A 21162-nucleotide genomic window follows, 5' to 3' on the forward strand; every position below is an offset into this window, starting at 1 on the left:
CCTGCCGATGGACGACCGCTATTAGAAAAAACGTTTTCTTCATTTCGGTGCTTCATGGAAATTCGAACCCACGTTCTCGGAATTCTGAATGGTAGTAACACACCAACCCATTTGACTACGGCGGCCAACCCATTCGTTGACAATTACTACGGTTTTATTTACATTGCGTGTTTTTTGCCCCCAATGCTTGTTCCAGTTCGAGCTTTAATTTGTATTTGAGCAACTAAGTTTCAAGTACGCATATCCTAAACAGGAGAGATCAAAAGTTAACGTGGGTCCTGCACCTTTCCTGCAGACCTATATTATATTATTCAATGACCTCTCGTATACTAATTTAAAGCAGTTCTCTCGCTTAAATAAATAAAATACCAATAATTTTATATGTTTTTATTTTTAAAACTTCGTTTATATGTATTAATGACTATTTTCCATTTCCGACCAGCCAAAATGCTGCCATCGTATAAGAACAACTCTGCTAAATTGGAGAAGTAGCATTTTGCTGTGTTCATAATGGTCAGTAAAAAGCTGGTATAAAAAAATTATCCACCGAGTTATTATTGTTATGGTTCATATCTTCTTTTATTTTCTACAATATATAAAAGTATGTTTGTTACACCATCACTGGAGAATGGAAAATTATGCCATCATTTGGCGGTACCTTCCTAAACAATTATCTTGCAGTGTTGAGTACTCTTATTTATTCTGTTAGGTCCATTGAGTATGTTACGAAAGAAAAGGGCATGGCTATCGCAATTCCCAACGATGAAGCGTTCCAATACCAGCAGCAAAGAGACGGTCTGGATAATCTTTTCATTCTATATATATGAACGTCATTCCCACTGGACAGTGGACTGGCTCGACCGTTTGAACTTAACGACCGCAAGCAATACCGCCAAGAAGTTTCTTCGTGGCATGTGCTAGTGATCCAGCGTAGAATAAAAACGTGGACGATTTGAATGCAAGTATATAACAATTCAAAATCAAATCGCTGATCAACTGCATTCATATTAGTCGATCGATTGGGTTACTAATCCCTCAATTTGAACCCTGAATTCCTCAATCCCTGAACCAATCTGACCTAAGTTCACTGTTAAAAAGCTGATACACAACCTGATTGAAGCAACGACAAACATAGGAAGTTCAAAGTGCTCGAAAGTCAGTAAACCAACCGACGCTGTTCGGTTTCTCTCCGCCGGGAAAGTTAAAAAATGTATTGTAGATTATCATCACTTTATTGTTTCTTGCCCGGACTGAAATCGTTTTTTTTTTCAATTCACATCCGTTCAGGGAAAGATCCATTTAAATTAACTCTACGAACTTGCAGGCTGACTAACAGACAGCTCAAAGCAGAGAAGAAAAAGAAGATAGCAAAATTGCAGAGGTCTGGTAAAAGTTTGCAAAAATTTGTACAAGTCACATTAAAATATCACTTCAATATTTGATTTCAAAGAAATAAGTTAATCACATATATTTTAGCATTTTCTTATAATAATACAGGGTCCGCCATATAACTTTACGGAATTAAAGATGCTATAAAAAAGAAACTACTCAATATTTTTCCAAACTGTTTTTTTTATTTTGAAGTACAATCCTTCCGGTTAATGATGGAACACAACTTCATTCATATGGCTGCCTCGGCTAGCCATGCACCATCCCATACGATCGGTCCAATTTTTCAACACATTTCCGATTGTATGCGGCTGTATTTCAGCTATGACATCGCGTATATTGGTCTTCAGTGCATAAATTGTTGCTGGTTTGTTGGCAACCCAAAGATAATAATCCAACGGCGTCAAATCGCAGCTCCGAGGCGGCCAAACGATATCAGACCTAGTTTCTCTTACTTTTTTCGCAAAGTAACGCACATACATACGATTCATTCGGTGCTTTTCTTCTTCCCATTGCCGTACGTAATTTTCGTACACATTCTGCAGCATTACCATGATTTTCAAAGTAATGTCGTAATATTTCCCAGCGTTCTTTGAGCGTATACACAACCATTTTCGTTCAGCAGAAGAATAAAACTAATTTTCTGTCAAATCAGATGACAGCTAAGTGTTACCATTCTTCAAATAATACCTAGTTCAAATCCGTAACGATAGATGGGCCCTATATTTAAAAATCGATAATTTCAAAAATGCCGAACGGCACCACTCCAATAACTTGATAACATTTTCATAAAAATGGAAACCTTGCTGACGGAAAATTTGAAAAGAATCTTCCCGAACTCTTGAATGCCCGAATCACACGGTAAAGTGAAATTTACTCACAGGTCCTCTGAAACCGAAACTGAAAGTGTGTAAGTCGTAGTACAAATATAATGAAGCAAACTACTTATATCTCAGTTTGCTAGTTTCCTATATAATAAAATGCTCAATTTCCTATATAATAAAAAGTATCCATGAATGACTTCTTTGGAGAATAAAAATGTGCAATCTGTACTGAAATCAAAGAAAAGTTTTTTGAAGGCTAAGAGAAATTGTCGTTCGAAAAAAGCTTTACTAAGGATCAAACAGAATATGTAAAGCTACAAAAACTGCAACACGGTTGTTGATGTGTAAAAAAATTTGTCTCATCTTTAAAAGTCTCGATGAAGCCACAAATTACGGATTCCTAGTTTGGTGGCAAGCTCTTCGGAAGGGCTATTATCACTAAACTGGGGAGAATGCAAAGGACTGCTTGTATTGGCACCACAGGAGCATGTAGAACTTGTCCCAGTGCTGCCCTGGATGTAGTGCTGCCCTGCAGAATTCAAACGAGGGGAAAATCTGTACTGATGCTGCTAACTTTACCTTCACTGACGGCTCCAAAAGCTGCTAGTGTTTTTCAGACAGCAATATTTGCGATCCTGCAGGCATGCAAAATGCTTAGGGAACGTGCGAGCGAGGGAGATATTAACATTTTTTCAGAGAGTCAAGACGTGATCACGGCTCACAACATTTCTCTGATCTGGGATCCAGGACATAGAAACATAGAGGGAAATGAAATTGTTGATGAGCTTGCAGGAAACGGACGACTGACTTGGTATCGGAGATCTCCTACCAAGTTATCGGCATACTCTTGACTTTTGTTAAAGCGGATTGGCACAACTTATTCCTCAGGAAAGCGATGGAGAGATGGAGCCACATTTCTTCGTGTGCTATTTCGAAAATTATTTGGTCCTGGTACAATAGTCGCAGGACGCTGATAGTTCTGGAGACTCGTCACCATTCAATATCCAAACTCGTAGGGAAGCTCGGTTAGTGGGCACGCAGAAAAAAAATGTTTACCATTAAATACCCACTGCAGAAGCTGTGGGGACCTTTTAGAGAAGGAGACTGTTAAACTATTTCTCTGTAAATGTTTGGCAGCAAGTCGATTAATGTCACGGGGCGTTCATTTCCTCGATAGCCTGGAACAGTGCTCCAACCTAAATCCCATCAATCTTCTACATTACATCAACAGCTCTGGCTGGCTGTAGATATCTGCTCGTTGGAGGTCTCATAATGGTACCAAAACACCGCTTTAGAACTACTTGAGGAGTGCCAAACTGGTATTTCACCCATTTCGCCCACCAACCTAAAATTTTCGATAAGATTCAAAACGAAAAAAAAAAAACTATTTACCTCAAAGATACATTTTTAGTTTCCTGTTTAATGGATTTTTTCAGTTCTCCTGGGTTTTTCCTAAGGGGTGGACACTTTAGTGCATTTCTTTAATGATTATTTTTCTAAATATTTGTTGAATAGCTTTTCTGCATTGTTCTTTGTTTATAATGTATATGTACAATAGCTTCTCATTTTATGCTGCCTTTAAAAATATTTTGAATTTAAACATAATACTTTTGTTAACTTCTATTTTCAATCAAAGTTAAAAATTTAATCATTTAAAAGTTCGGATTTTCAGTTTCCCTTTGTATTTTGCTTTCTTTTTGCGCCACTAAATGAATCCATTCCTAGTACACACATACATGCAGAGGAGAAGTATATAGAAAACGACTGAAATTTTAACAGAATAAATTGAATTGGCTCTGGCAAACACTACCAAACCGTCAGCAAGCCTGCAGCCCAGACAAGCCCACAGCACCGGAGAATTTGAACACAGAACTTCTTCCTTTTATCACATACGAGTATACTCGTATGTAGCCGTTTTTGTTACCTTTATTGCTGTTACTGTTGCGCGTGTGAAAATTTTTGTCAACAACATTTCAATGCGATAGCTCACTGCTGCGAATGTTTGCAGTTATTGCCAACAGTTTTGCACATGTGCAAAAATTCCCGCAGGACATACATATGAATGTTTATGAACTTGTATAAATGTAAGAATATATTCATATACAAACATACATTCTATATAAACCTCTGCAGTATTTTGGAGCAGCAGCAAAAGCATGCCTACCTTTGCAAATATTCAGCTGGCAACTCATAAATGTCTTTCGTTGCAATCGCCGCGACGCAGTTCAGTGGGATTCATTGTAGCGGAAAACAAAATTTTAAATTTTAATATAAAGTGTCCTTGACACCACAGCACATCCTGAGGCCGAGGTGCCAGTCTATACTCGTTTGCTACTCACCAGCGCGCTGTTATTACACAGTAGGGACAAACAGGAAACGAATGGCTTACAATTTCATTGCTTCACCTACCTCCCCTTACTATTCTTCCGCTGAATTATTCTTTTTCGCACAACGCGGCCATCTCCGGTTCAATTTAATATTTACTGCCCTCTATAGCTAACTTTTTTCCGACCATGTTGTTGTTATTATTGTCATTGTTTCATTGCATTTATGTGTCGCTAAAACGTTGAATGAATGAATGTCCGTTACTGGGAGTATGTAGGAGCAAGGTATAGGGTTGTGGGGAGTCAATGAATCGCTAGGAGTTCTTGGGGCATAAGCTCATGATTTATGAATGGAATACTTAAGTTAAATCGGTTCTTTCGTATATCTTCCCATACCCCATCAATTTATACTCTTTTCCCTTTTTCCCTTTTTTGCGTTTTTAAACTTTTCAAGTTTATTTCAAATTTTCCATTCGCTTGCTAACTACGCCTTCCACCTTGTATGCCATGCCATACTGACACATTCGGATCGATGGAATGCAATTATAGAAAGAAATGCATATAAGGTGATGCGGTAGTGTTTATCTACTTACATACATATATCGATATATGGGAATATGTAACAAAAAATACTCTTCGATGGGGGCGGTACCACAATGTCTTTGTGACCGGCGCTCTGCAAAGAGTAAATCACTTCAATGAGTTACCATTGTATTGAGTCCTTCAAGGCGGTTACTGCCTAGCAGGTGTTGCAAACACGGACTGTGAAGGTTGGTAAATGAATAAATATAGTAGGTGAAACTTCAGTTCACAGAAACACAGTGCTATGATATCTAATGTCAGGATGTGTCAAATATTAATGTTTTTTTTTTACTTTTTCATATTTCGCATTAGACTTTTATGTAGTAGAATAGGTATATACGTCCAATCAGAATAAGTGCAATAACATCGAAAATAGTATTGTCAGTGTTTTGACTCCCGATTCAAAACTATTTCAGATTTACAACTCTCTAAAATACACATACATATCTGCATGCACTTAACTAACCGTTTGAATCCCCTTAATGACATTAACAATAATGATATACATACAGAATACTGAAAGCGAGTCGATCAGGGTATAGATTACCTGTTCTTTTTAATTTATTTCTCCAAATGACTGTTACTAGAAAAACTTGTCCAAATATTATTCTCTAATAAATTTTTTGGTCTGAATAAGTGTTTTTCATTTAAGCCAAAATATAGGTGCATAAATACAATGGATAATATATTTCGATATCTTCCAATATTATATGCAATAATAAGAAAAATATTGGTGGCATTTGATTAAGAGATCGTTAGTTTTAAATACATACGACAACTGTTCAATAAGTTCCCGTGGAAAGTAAGAAAAGTTGGTGTTAGCATCGTGTGCTGCCATCTATTGCACGACGGTAAACAAATTTCAGACTGATTCAAAGTTAGTTTAGATTTGACAGCTGTATGTTGTAATTTTCGCTAAGACAGAAAACAAAACAGTATCGTTCGAGATAAAAATAAAGTTGGATGCTGTCTATGGGGACGCTACACTATCTATGACCACAATTAGATATTGGTTCAACGAATTTAAACGTGAGCGAACGTCCGTTTTTGATGAGGAGTGACCAGGACCCCTTGGCGATGAAAAAATTGATCAGTACCGCGATTGCTCACAAGCAACAACAAGCAGATGCAGTTGTTAACTTCCAAGCAGTGTTTGGAGCAATTTAAGCGATATCCGAAGGAATTTTTGCGTCGAGTGGTCACCATTTTTGAAACCTGGACTCATCATTACACACCAGAAACTAAGCAACAATCAAAGCAATGGGTAGACACGGACGCTTTAAGCGAAAAAGAAGGTGATGTTTCACCACGAGAACGCACTGGCACATTCATCTGGAGTTGTCGCCGCTAAACTGCACGAGTTGCATTATGCATTGCTACCGCACTCCCCGTATTCACCTGATCTGGCTCCCTGCGACTTCTTCTTATTCCCTGACATGAAGAAACGGCTCGCGGCAAAAAAATAAATTGAAATGAGGAAGTCATCGAAGAGACTTCTATTCTTTGGAGGGGTTAAAAAACATGGTCGGAGAAGTGTATCTTTCTAAAAGGGGACTATGTTAAAAAAAAATTGAAAAATGGTGTCTTCATTTCTAATGCTTCATATGCAGCTACCGATTACGAATTAAAATGCGCCTTTTCTAGAAAATTGAAACAAGAATGCAACAAGAAGAAGATATTACGCAAATAGCGCACCTTAACGTCCAAGTTTGGCTCATCTCTCGCTGGGGCTAAGTTATAAGTTCTGCCTCAAAATATGCTTCAAACCTATCTTGTTTTAAGTTAATAAAAAGATATGGTGATATTTAATTTTAAAGTTCGGGTCTCATCAACTGACTATAATAATCTTCTTAACCTTGCGCTTGGGCGGACTAATGTTTAGCCTTTTCGGTTTATTTTTTTTTTTTCAAAGATAATAGAAAATGCATCGTTATCGTACACAGGACCAGTGCCCTACAAAATTACCCTCTTAAAAGAATTAGTAATGAGCACTTAATTAACAATTTTAAGATCTACAACCAAATTATGTCTGACTTGAGGGCGAAAGCTTACGCGATTTATGCTGTTAGTTTTCAAAAAGATTACTACGTTGTCGTGTTAGTTAAAATTCGGCTGAATGCTGATTTTTCCTGTGAGGAGCTTGTCGAGAAGAGTTTTTCGAAAAGACAGAAGTGGTATTGCAACCAATACTACTTGTGGACGTGATAGTATTGTTATAATGGCTATAATACTTATAATACTAGTTTCGTATATATGCAGATACAATTACCGTAAAATATTCCGCCCCTTGCATTGACCATTGAAAACTGCCAAGTAACAATGGTTAGGTTAGGTTAGGTTATGGTGGTAGTCGGTCTGCACGACCAACTCACTTAGACCTTACAGGTCCGTTGTGATACCACTGTGCTACACGGGAACCTCGTTTATCTTTCTTCGTGGAACCATTTCGTGGCTCTTATGAAGCGTAGAATTGATGCCAACCCCACGCCAGACAGTTCTGTAAGTGAATTAAAAAAGTATTTACCTAGACAACCTGCTCTGATTTTAGCTAGGGCTGGAAATTGCAGAGGAAGTGCTCAACTGTTTCTTCCTCTTCCTCATCTCTGCAACTTCTGCAATATTCATGGGAGGAGACTCCTAGCCTCGAGGAATGCCTGCCAAATAGCCAGTGACCGGTTAAGCAAGCCACGACCTTCGAGATATTGTCTCTTGAGAGACTAAGCAATTCCTTTGTTCTTTTCTTGTTTATTTGCGGCCATAGTAGCCTAGCTGTTAAACACGTATCTTCATTTCTCCATGACCTATTGGCCTCTTGGATAAAGTGGTTTTTTATTATTAGTTTACTCGGATGGTTACTTGTGTGCATTGGGGGACTACAATTTAAGTAAAATGTTGTGATTGTCTTAGGATTTTAGGCTTTATCTTTGCTACTGCTGATTTAAGATTTCGGAGAGATTTTCAGTTCCATTGTGGCCGTATTTGCAGAGAATCTTCGTAAAACTTTCTATGCCAATGATGGATGTGAAATTGGATTGAAAGCGATGTCAGCATTGAGCCAGTTAGTAACGAAGAAGTAATGATTGTGTTACTTGTCTGTCTCAATTGATTAATTTGTGTTTTTTGTTTAAATATGTTCCTATGTACTGGAAGACAGCAGAAGTAATTATGATTCTGAAAGCCGGAAAATCGCCAAATGGTGTGTCTTCATACCGACCTATTTCTCTGCTACCAATGCTGTCCAAACTTTTTGAACGACTGTTACTGACTCGAATGTTGCCGATTATAGAAAACAAGAGAGTTATTCCAACGCACCAATTTGGCTTTCGAAAAAATCACTCCACTATCGACCAAGTTCACAGGGTTGTTAGAACCATAGAGTGTGCGATAGAGGAAAACAAAGTTTGCGCAGCGGTGTTCCTTGACGTCTCGCAGGCGTTTGACAAAGTTTGGCATACGGGCTTACTCCACAAACTAAATTTGATTTTGCCCAGGAATTATTGCGAAAACCTTTCTTCCTACCTTGATGGCAGATACTTTCGTGTCAGACTTGACAACGCCTATTTATCATTGCAAAAAGCACGCGCGGGGCTACCTCAAGGAAGCATCCTAGGCCCTCTCTTGTACCTCTTGTATACGTATGACTTACCGGTTCACGAGCAACACGTTACCGCAACATTTGCAGATGGCACGGCTATCCTAGCAGTTGGAGAAGTGATCGAGACTACAACGACGAAATTGCAATCAACGGTGAGTTCTATTGCAACATGGGCAAAAAAATGGCGTATGAAATTAAATAATTCCAAATCAGTTCACATTGTATTCGGCCTGAAAAAAACAATTTACAAGCCAGTCTACATAAACAGCGTAAATATACCGTACGTCAACGAGGCAAAATATCTTGGTATAACCCTTGATGCTAAACTGCCTTGGAAGGCGCATGTCAAGAAAAAGCGTGAAGAGCTGGAATTAAAAATAAAAAACCTTCTTTATCTTATTGGCAGACACTCTATTCTGTCAACGAACAAAAAACTACTGCTATATAATCAAATACTCAAACCGGTCTGGACGTATGGCATTCAGCTATGGGGATGCTCAATCGAATCTTGCATGACTATTATCCAACGATTCCAAAATAAAGTGTTGCGCAACATCGTCAATGATCCATACTATGTGAGAAATCTCGACCTCCATCGAGATCTTGGCATCTTACCCATCACTGACGTGGCGAAAAAGTACGCCATGGCTCACAGACAACGTTTAAGGACACATGTCAACGCTGAAGCATTGGCTTTGCTTCAGCCAAATACTCATTGTCAGCGGCTCAAGCGTAAAACAGTTTTAGACCAGATGGGCACCCAGTAGCAGCTGTACCTTATATATTTATACATTCATAATGAATTTATGAATATTGAGGCATCTTAGTTTTTCCTTTTTTAATATACATATATGTTCAATAAAAATTGCTCGTTAGTATCTTTATTTCGTTGTACTAGTTGTAATTTCTAAACGTTATTCTGCTTATACTTTAAGATGCGTTAATAAAAAAAAAAAATTCGATTACGAAACAGATAAAGATTTTAACGCCACGTATTTACAGGGTCCGGCACTCGAAGTGTAACCAACTTCAGACCACTGACGTACGGGCATCAGCTGTCTGTTAGTAGGCTAAATGAAAGCCCAGAGTATTGTTTACAAGCGCGTGGAAGCATTTTTCCGAGAGTAAACGCGAAAAAAGAAAATCAGTAATGGATTTCAAGCGTAATAGTGTGATTGAATTATATTTGTGGAACGATTTTTCGTTACTAGAAGCTTCGGATTCTACATAAAAATCTATGGAAAAAATTCCGTTTGAGCATAACTTCAAAACCAATATCACTTTAAATAGAAGATAGATATCAAAAATAAATTCTTCATTCTTTTGATTATACTTTAGCCTATATTAATCTTCATATTAACTTCATATTAATTAAAGATAGCTTCTTTTAAAATTTAGGAGGCTCGAAATTTACTTTAGAACACTGCTCTAGAGAACTTTTTGTCTTGTAGAATCTAAATCTGCTAGGAACGATGATACTCATATTTGTAACGTTCAAAAAAGAAGTTATTTATTAAAAAAATTATGTTTGTAGCCTTTACAATGTTGTTGATGTACGCGAACAAAACGCTGTGTTGAAATGGTAAAAAATTGGAACTAGAAGTCATATAACGATGAGTAAGTACATAAAAGTTCCACTTTAATTAAAATTAACGATACGCGTGTGTCATATTTTCCATAAGTGCCATATCAAATAAAATTTATTGGCAAAGCACACGCCGAAACTCTTTGAGAGTATCTATCATGAAAGATAAGATAGAAATCAAATCAAAATGGGCTTTCTTAATGGAGTAATGGAGACTATTGCCGACGTATAACCTCCATACGTCATAGGTTTCTTTTGTGGTTGTTATCCCCAATCACGGCTCCACTCTCGATGTAGTGCAAATGCGGTCACGGGGTGGAAGTCAGCTGAAGAGGGGAGATCTGTTTTAGTGGGAGCGTACCCCACATATCATAAACATAACTACGGTATTAGGGCCCGTAGGTGAAATAGTTCCAAATTAACTGAAACTAACACTCTGAAGCTATTATATACATATTTCGTTCGGTCCAATTTGCAATACGGAAAATCGAAACGAAGGATCTTACGACACTCTAAATACTCGTCGTGCATTTCACCTTCAGATTACTGGTTTTTCTAAACCAAAGGATTTCGCTGTTCACTTATGTAAGTTCTTTCAACCCTTAGATTACGGAGTCTATTTCATAATATAAAGGACGGAGTGGGGTAACATGCTAATTAATAATATAATGCCACTAATAAGTTTTTATACAGGGAAAAAGAGAGAAAGAAATTATTTACGAAGTTAGTTAAGAAAAACTTATATTGGGGGACTTAAAGACCTCCACTCCGTACTATAAGAAAAAAAATAGTTATAAAGTTTTAAGAAAACTGTCAATCAATAAACTACAAACTTCAATAGAAAATATGCCTGACAATCACATTAAAAAATTCGTAGCAGAACACGAATCCCTTGTTTTTAATATTTGTTTGACGCTTAATAATTAGTTTTTATAGCTAGGTGGCATTCTTTAATAATGGCCAAGGAAATACAAAATAGTCAAATATATTGTATCGTCCCCAAAGTAAGTTTCTTCCGAAATAATTCACTTATCAAAAGATTGATCCAACGAATTTTGTGGAATCTCTTCTTTCGACTGAAAACTTTTTCCGGAAATGAACAAAGAGCAAGCTAGTCAATATTCATCAAATGTATGCGATGGTTATACGATGATATTTGTGGAGTTCTTTGCAAGAAGTTAGTGCGCAATGATAGCCTGTGATATATTGCGTTGCTCTCGTGCAGAATTCCTGAACATTTCTACTACAAATCTCACATCTTTCGACGAATTTGCTTCTTCAAACGCAAGGTACCTAAGCATATAATGTTTTTTTGCATAGTTAAATGTTTTGGGATTAGGAGCAAAACCGGTTGATTTCAGTTTTATATAACGGTTATTTTTATATGAAACTGTATCATAGCTATTTTCGTATTTTCCTCTTGTTTACTTACCATCGATTGAGTTTGACAGCTTCCTACAATTGAACATCTCATATGGCGAAAGATTCAGCAAAAAGCGAACGTGTTTGCAGGAAGGTTCGATGTAGTATATTTCGTTTGCTATTTTTATTGTATTAGCGTAAAAAACACCATTGCAACTAAGGATGAAAAGCTGCGCAAGGAAGTTTCCTCGAAGGTGTCACAATTGGCATTTTATGTTTTAAGAAAGTTGAAAAGCAACAAAAACTCTGCGCACACATAATATCTTGATTTTCCTGTGGAATTTTTTACCCAAAACGCAGAGTTTGTCTTGCCACATCTACTGCAGTTACATGCTGCGTTTTCTTTCTTTTGCGCTTTCTACTATCAGTTTGTGCATATGTATGTATGTATTTGTTTATAAGTAAACCTTGCACAAAAGGAGTGTATCATTATGCACAAAATCTGCACGACTCCCTACCAGAAGGTATGTATGTATGCACGTAACACAATCCTCCTCAATTGGCGTCACTACTACCTATGTGTTTTCTACGCAGACCAAATCAATGCTCTAAATCATACAATCAAAACACGATGCTGTGTCGTCCCAAGCAGCGCTTATTTGTAAACAACTTTTTTCCGCTATTAGCGTGAGGTTAGGAAAGAATGAGAAAAGCACTGCTTTTCAACTGCGATTCAATGTGAGGTGAGATCTTACACCATTTGGCGACACAAACAATTTACGGCGCTCTGTTTTGGTGTCGCTGTGGCTAGACAACTAACCAATAGCTAACCAACATAACCGCTAACTGGCAAATAAACTTCAGCACTCAACTGGGTTTCTTTCAAGCCTTTGTTTTTAATATATTTTTCTTAATACCTAGACTTATCCTTGCTTATAGTTATTAGTTATATTTGTCGGCGTATGTTTGTACAGAAATTTTGATTTCCCCAGTAAATACAAGCTGGTACATAAAACACACAGTGCAAGTTAAAAAGAACTTTTGAGAATAATTTAAAATTTGTGTCATCATTATATACATGAGCATCAAACAAAAATTATTGTAATATTGGTACTTGCTTCGATTTTGTTGTTTTACTAACTGGAAAGTTTTAAGTGATCATTAATCTTGTTTATGATAGTGGATGTTCATCTAGTCTTAGAGTTCATGGTTTAATTACTTACTTAGAGTTGGTATATACCAATATTCACTCTATTCCGGCCCACATAGGTATAAACACTTTATTTAACCCTTATCCTGTCATCCGTTTCTGGGCAGACCACATTAATGTTTAAAACAAATTCTTAGCCAATAAGTGATTTTGATTCGGCCTGATATTCCCTGTTATCCTCGAGGGCCTATATATATATAACGGGTGACCGATGGGAATCTGACGTTTTTGAAATGAACAGTACACAGTTATTTTAAATGAAATATTTTATTTTAATACACAAAATTCTTTGTCATGACATGCCATTTGAAGATGAATATTATTTGTGAAAAATTACGTCGGGTAAGTGGTGCCCATCCTCCTGAATGCAGTTTTCCAGCCTTCTCCAAAAATTGGCCATCACACGAGTCATCAGTTCAACATCAATTGTAGCCACTTCTTTCCTGATTGCCTCTTTCAGTTCTGCCAATGTGCGGGGTCTGTGAGAGTATACACGGCTCATTCTTAATTCGCGCGCGTAATTACGTGCAGAGCGCCCAGGGCTACGAGTCAGCGCGGCTCTCACACGCTCGATGTTGTCTGGTGTTCTTGCTGTCTTAGTCGGACCTGGTGGGTTCTTTTTCACAATAGATCCTGTTGCTCGTAGATTATGAACCCAACTGAGAATCGTATTACGGCTTGGAACGGTTCCACGACGCCCACGATTGAAACGCACACGAAAAAGTCGCTGCACGGTAATAACAGACGCGCCATTCTGCACAAATGCGTCATACGCAAACATGCGATGTTCAACCGTCCACCGCTCCATAGCTACTGAAACGGCATCGAATGGCGAGATTACTGGCTTGTAATTCGCCTCCCTACTCCTCTCACCGGCAGAGTACTAGCCATCCCAAAAACGTCAGATTCCCGTCGGTCACCCTGTATAATTGGCGCGTACACCCTTTTGGGTGTTTGGCCGAGCTCCTCCTCCTATTTGTGGCGTGCGTCTTAATGTTGTTCCAAAAATGGAGGGACCTACAGTTTCGAGCCGACTCCGAGCGACAGATATTTTTATGAGGAGCTTTTTCATGGCAGAAATACACTCGGATGTTTGCCATGGCCAGCCGAGGGGCGATCGCAATTAGAAAAATGTTTTTCTTAATTTGGTGTTTCACCGAGATTCGAACCTACGTTCTCTCTGTGAATTCCGAATGTTAGTCACGCACAAACCCATTCGGCTACGGCGGCAGAGGAACTATTTCTAAATAATCTAAGCATTAAAAAACTTTGTAAAATAAGTTATGACCTCGTATTATTTATTTCGAAAAGTAAATAAGTTACAAAATTTCTGGCACTAGCAGCTAAAGGCCTTCGGCTAGTTCGTGTTTGTCTTATTCATATAGTTAAATAAACAAGTAGTTATTACAAAGAAAATATTAGTGTAAATTGTTTTATATTTCACGGAAAATATTAGTTCTTTTTAAAAATAAAAATAAAAAATGTTATGTTTGTTTCATTGACAGTACTGAATAGATCTTATAGATGGGAAATCCCTATCGCTTTTGTCGTGGCTCGAGCAATTGCACATTGACTTGTGAAGTGGTTGACTGGCATGTTGTTATTGTTTCTTAACGCGCACGGATGTTTGCCAGTTGATTCAAATAAGTATTTGTTGGTTAACCGAGTGTGATCCATTCGGAATCTGGTAGTACCCATAGTATGCCAAGACCATCATTGTATTCCATACAATTAAATATAATTTGGGCATGGATTAAACTATGTTTGGACATGCAATTCTAATAAACAATAAGCTCCTGAATAATTCAAAAATTTAAGAACACCAACCTTACGGCTCCGTGTTAGTTTTCAATCGTTGCTGCATAAGTTTCTAACAAACTATAATGTTATTTTGATTTCTACAGTAGAATGTGGTTTAAATATTCCGGCATTAAAAAGGAAAATGTATCTGGTAAAGCAGAAGTTAATATGTTCTATAAAGAACTCGATTCAACGCCAAAATTCGTTACTTTCGTAACACATTTAAGGCGCTTATCACCGACGTGAAGATCTGAAATAGATGCAGAATTAACATATCTCTTACGCACAAGTCACACTGACTTTTCACTATTAAGACTTATACCGGTTTCTGAAGCCCAAGAAGTTATACTTGTGGATGATAAGTTGCTATTGAAACTAGAACACGAGTCACTTATTTGAGTAAGAGATTCTAATAAATAAAACTTAATATGCATTTTACATATTGGTAAGTGCTTAAAATAGCACTGATGAATAAGCCAAATAGCAGTCATCCGAAAATTGAGCTTTGAGGTACACCTAACAAAAGTGACTTTGGCTGAGAGAACTAAGAATCAATTTTTGAGAGTTGATTTCTGTCTCTTAGAGATCTCCTCAGTAGATTCACTATGGATTCATCAAACCCAAAGTAGTTCTTAAATTTATAGCATAGTATAGCCGCCGTACCCGAATGGGTTGGTGCGTGAATCCCATTCGGAATTCAGAGAGAACGAAGGTTCGAATCTCAGTGAAAGACCAAAATGAAGAAAAAGTGTTTTCTAATAGAGGTCGCCTCTCGGCAGGCGATAAAATAAAAATAAAAATCATAAAAAATATCTGCTGTTCGGAGTTGGCTTGAAACTGTAGGTCCCTTCATTTGTGAAACAACATTAAGATGCACACCACAAATAGAAGGAGGATATCGGTGTACGCACCAATTATATATATATAGCTCTTGAAAAGCTTTAGAAAAGTCACGTAGGCATAGCAATACTAAATTTTCTTTTGTCAAAAATTATCCTAATGTCAAGAATTTTAATCGTAGCGCTGGAACATCTACATATGCTTTGCTCTAAGACCTGACTAGAATGGATATAGCAAACTAAATTTATTAATGTGCAATGATATTTGTTCGAACATAGAGTACTCAAAAACCCTAGGAAGAGAGGTTAGAATATGTACTTAGTGGACGGAAACCAAAAGGCCTACGTGGAGACTTATTTTTAGTAATTGGAAGCACAAGAGCAGGGAAGCAAGAATTAGCATAAGGGAAGCAAGAATTAGTCATATTGTGATAACTGTCATATTGTGATACTTCACTGTTTTTATGAACCAAGGGAAAGTAGAAGGTTTGCTTCCAGTGATATAATCTCGTTTAAGAAACCAAGCTTTTCATTTACCGTGGTTAGGCCGCAGCAAAGAGGCCAATCCATCTCTGTTAGAAGATTATCAACATTCAATAGGCGATTGTTAAATAAGTTGTAAGGACTAACTGCTACGCTCTAGTGATTGAACTGAAAGTCGCAAGAACAAAACAGATATACGAGTATACGATAGTTGATCGGAGTTTTCTGGCAAAATTTGGAGCAGACACAATGAAATAGTCGAGAATTATTTTTGTAATTTGTAAACGAGCAATAGAAATATCATTAGGTAGTCGGACGGTATAACAGTCGAATTTTGTTATTCTCGCATTCAGCTTATACTCGTATGTATGACAGCTTTTCATTTTTGTCTTGACTTCTCTGTGCGAGAAACATATTAGTTAAAAATTAATTTGTTTTGAAATATTTGTTTCATGTCAATTCCTATAACTTAATAAGATTGCGCTACCACTCAGCCGTACTAAGAAAGGTCAATTACTTGGCATACTTCTTTCACCCTCAACTCTCTTCAAATCACTATAACTCCTTCCTTGTCGCACAAAAATGCAGCTGGTAAGACATTTAATTTCATTCTCCTTGGTGGGCTTCGGGCAACATCTTACTTTGACTGTTGAACAATTTTAATTCCCTTCACTTTATTTTCATTTCATTTACCCCTGCGTTTGCAATAACGACAATTGCCTACATTTTTTTCGTTTTCAACGTTTGCTATAAAAGAAGCAGAACAGTGCAAGCTCGAAAACTCGCCCCGCACTTTCCACGAACGTTTAAAATATGGTCGCAGAGCATTTTCGTTTACCCAAAAAAATATATATATATGCATGCCATGTACTTAAATTTGCAGAGAATGGTTGTGCTTTTATTTGCTTCCTCAATGCTAAATCATTTTCATTGCTATCAGACATATGATGAGAAATATGTTCATGTTTTACGATATCAACGAATTTGACATGTCATTTAAATTTTGGGTCGAACAACGTAGTGTCAGCAGCACCTGGGCATTGGGGCTCGTCATCCTGATTATAATATCTTCTCCTTTGCCAATTTAATAGAATTAATCAACCCATGATGTTCTCTAAACAAAGAACACAATGTACGTCATTCATCTAAATAAAAAGGTACAAAATGCATTAGGCTTGAAGCACTAAACAGTTGAAGGTAATTTTTTTTATTTTTATTTTTATTTTTTTACTAACGATTGTTGTTCATTTTTTAGAAGCGTTGTACAATTGCATCCTAGTGTATACTAAGATACTAAAAAACTATTTTTAGTTTACGTTTTAAACTTATTTGAGATGAATTCAGCCAAAGTAAGCTGGATGCTACATAGTTGACATGATTTTTTAGTCGATGTTTGTCAGCTATGGCGAGTTGCTGCGTCACTTCAGTCACAGTTGGTATGCCGAGATCAATATAAAGGTCGTTACGAGTATTCCTTATGTAGAATGATGTTTTTGCTATGCCCCGGAAAATTTTGTTTTGCAGCCACTTTTGGTTAGCACATTCCCAAAATTATATACCGTAAGTTTTTTTAAGTATTTAAGTATTTTTTTCAAAAAGCTTCGACATTACTGGCAACAGTATTTCCTAAGCATAGGAACGTAACTGAAGATAAAGTATTTGGTGAAAAACTAGTAAAATAAGCAATGCAATTTTTCGACTTACGAATACCTTTATGAGCAGAGGGTCTCTAAGTCGTAGCTCAAGAGTTGCATGGACTAAGGATAATTCAAAACGGAATTGGTCAAACGTAATATTCACGGATGAATCTTTCTTTGGATGAATAGTTGCATACGTCGATGCTGATTTTGCTATTCGATATTGAAATGGGTTTCAATGGCGTGACCCTTGTATTCGAAGCCAGCAATGAACATTACACTGTGTTACCAATTTCAGCACGCAAATACGCCACAGCAGCATAAGCGTTGATACTTGCATCCACGAAAATGTGCAACTGGTTACTCCGGCTGCAGCCGGAAAGTAAGTAGCACCGAGAAATTTTGACGTTGTTGATCGAAGAAGTTATTTTCAACCAGTTCCACCAGTTATTGCGATCATCCTCTCTGATAGGCTCGTCCCAATTAACACCTGAGCGCCAAATGTCCTGTAGGATGATTTTTGCTTGTATGATGATATACCCGAGCAGTCCAAGGGGATCGAATATTTTCATGATTGTTCGCAAAACTTCGACGGAAATGTGTGCTCATCAAAAACTTCTTTAGGAAACTTCTCCACAAAGGTAAGCTCATCCGACGCTGGTAGCTACCACATTCCAAGCACCTTTTCGATAGTACCTTCAAGCTCCTCAAAATATCTTGATAGTGGCGTGCTGTTAGCAGTCAAAGTTTTCTTGGAATTGGATACCCAGTTCAGCATCTCAAAACCTCCTTCATTATGGATCCAGCGAAAAACAATAGCCAAACGCGATAATTCCGCAAGCTCGCTCTCAATTAAAGTACAAGACGCACCTTCGTCGATGAGTGCATAGGTGTCAACAGATTTGGATGCGTTACGAATAGTAACGGCGACGTACCTGAATATCGAGTTCTGATTCTCTTTTGGGGAGCCTGAATGACGTTCGTGGTATAGCGCTGTTTGCTCATGGCCGACGTTGCTCTTAACGAAAGCAGGTGTATGCAGAAGAGCGTTGTGTTCCATCCATAGTGAGATTTGAGACAGCGTGAGCAAAGTTTTTTCTCTCGTACAAACAGCCATCGAGTCCAATGTAGCAAGTCCAAAAAGCCAGTCGTCAAACACAGCAATGTCGACGCGACTGGGCGATAGCTGCCCCAATTGAGCCTTTGATCGCTTGGCAATTTAGCAACCAAGTCATTAAGCAACACAGGATCGTTTAAATAATCGGCCAGGCCAACCGCCTGGATTGTAGCGCGATAGTTTTGCACTGCAAGTAAAAATGCTATGAGCGTTTCCAATTTGTCAGCCCTAACTGTTGGCTCTTGTCTCAATTTCATCTGCATTGTTTGATGAATAATGTCAGGTCTACCATAAAGCATTCTCAATGTGTTGATTGGCAGACCGACTGTTGCTGGCATCATTAACCTACCACGCACTGCTCCGAGAGCTGGTCACTTTAAACACTTTAGTTTGATCAGGTTTTCTTGATCAGTGAAGCCACATCGCTCGGTAGACTGCTCGTAAATCGTGATGAATAGGGGCCAGTCCTCAGGTCTGCCGGAAAAGGTCGGTAAATCCTTGGTTATCACTGGCCTGCTGGTGATCTGCGTTGGTTTTAAATTGACGTCCAATGTGATATATTGTCTGAAAACATTATATGAGGGGTCACGCGTTTGGTTTTAGGATGGCATATTATGCTGCATCGGCTGCATGAGAACAGAAGTATTCGATGGCGGCGCCATGAGGCTATGCGTACTCGCCTGTGAACAACATGGCCGAAATGTATTACCGAACGTCGGATAGGTTAGCGCGCTACAAGGCATGGCAGCCGAAGGGAGGTTAGGTATGGCACCATTAGCAATGTCGGGCACACACGTGCTCGTAAATGCATTCCATGTAGTTCGGTTGAGTTCCATGAACTGATGTTATCATTGATGCGTTGTATTAAATGTTGATCCAATTTCAGTTGCTGTGTCGTTGCTAGGTCTGTCAGTCTCACCAATGGTCGCCGCTGGTGGTATTTCACTGCCTTCCACAAGTACGCCAATATGTTTCTTCCATTTCCGAACTTCGATTTCCAAGGGAACTTTAGAGTCCAAAGAAGAAAAGTATTTATGTTTCCGAAAGTCAAAATATTTCAGATTGTTGTCCCGGCAATTGGCGGCCCGCAATTGAAACAATATTTGAGTCTTCCTTTCGAATAGAAACTGAATATTGAACTGAAAATAATACAATTGTTACAAGTTTTAAAGTTTCAAATGTGCAAAGAAATAAATAACTTACATTTTGTTTTATCTGCGGCGCCTGTGCGCTCTTAACAATCCAGAAATAAAATGCAATAGAATAAATTTGGCACTTGTAATTGCGAATGAGGGAATGACAATTAGAAGATTGCGATGGGTTGCCATTGCAACTTTCCGCAACAATAAGTATACTTTCCCCATCAAAATACTCCCGGCGTAGTCAGACACTATTGTATCTGTGGTCTTCCTCCTGCAGATTTTGGTTCCAGCGTATTTTAATATTTTGCACGATTTATATTTGTGTTAAACTTTTATTTAAACGGCGGGATAGAAACCACATTACGGCATGGAGAGATCGCTGATATGCTATAAATAGTTTCTTTGGTTAAATAAAACATTTCTGAAAACTGACACTTTTTCCTGCTGTATATATATTGTATATATAATGTAATATACCAACTAAGTCACCACAAACGATGTCCAGGCATTTTTGATCATTTTATGACTGATTGATGACTAACGCATGAGCAAGAGCTCAGAGATATCAAATCATTTTAGCGAACGATGCCGAAGATAGATATGTAAAAACACTTTTTTGACAGCAGTCAACACTCATCGTTTAGAGATTAGTAAAAAGTTTTAAAGTAAAAACTTGTAGTACTGCGAAAAGGTTGACCACAGATCAATACCCCCGAACACGGAACAAAAAAATGTCCAATTTTCTATGGCAAACATTCCATGAAGATTGTTTAATGGTAAAGGCCTACGACTTCATAAAACACAACAAGAATGGTGAGAGCAGGGCTAAATCGGACGGTATTAGTTACCATTTCGCATTAACTCCATTTATAATAAAATGCTATCATTTACGTGGGTTACTCAATCCTGCGATTTTCTCTGCTGATGCATACTAATCTAGCCAGTGCATACTAAATGACAGATAAGACAGACAGCGCAGAATCAGCATTGATGCTGTAGCCTATCAACATTGGCCCGTCCCTATTGGAAAACCCTATACAATACATATGCATGCATAAGTAAAATCATGTAGCCATACAAATGCATCTACATATATGAGTACATTTGGCAATCTTACATCACCGTTCGCCACTTCCGACGGAAGTATCCGGCTTAATGTTTATGGCCGGTGGAATCAGTCATTTTACAGTTTTGGTCATGACGAATTCATAAATGTAAGAGTTGTTGGCTGAGTTGTTGTTACTCTGATTGTGGTTTGTTGTTGGCGAAAAGA

General features: G+C 37.9%; 1 protein-coding gene across 3 annotated transcripts in view; it reads left to right on the forward strand.

Annotated features, from left to right (window-relative positions):
- LOC129241640 (RNA-binding protein Musashi homolog Rbp6) overlaps positions 1-21162 on the forward strand; it is a 373873-nt gene that overhangs the window by 304413 nt on the left and 48298 nt on the right. The gene's annotated exons all lie outside the window — the stretch shown is intronic.

Source organism: Anastrepha obliqua, chromosome 3, assembly GCF_027943255.1.
Source record: "Anastrepha obliqua isolate idAnaObli1 chromosome 3, idAnaObli1_1.0, whole genome shotgun sequence".
Lineage (NCBI taxonomy): Eukaryota > Metazoa > Arthropoda > Insecta > Diptera > Tephritidae > Anastrepha > Anastrepha obliqua.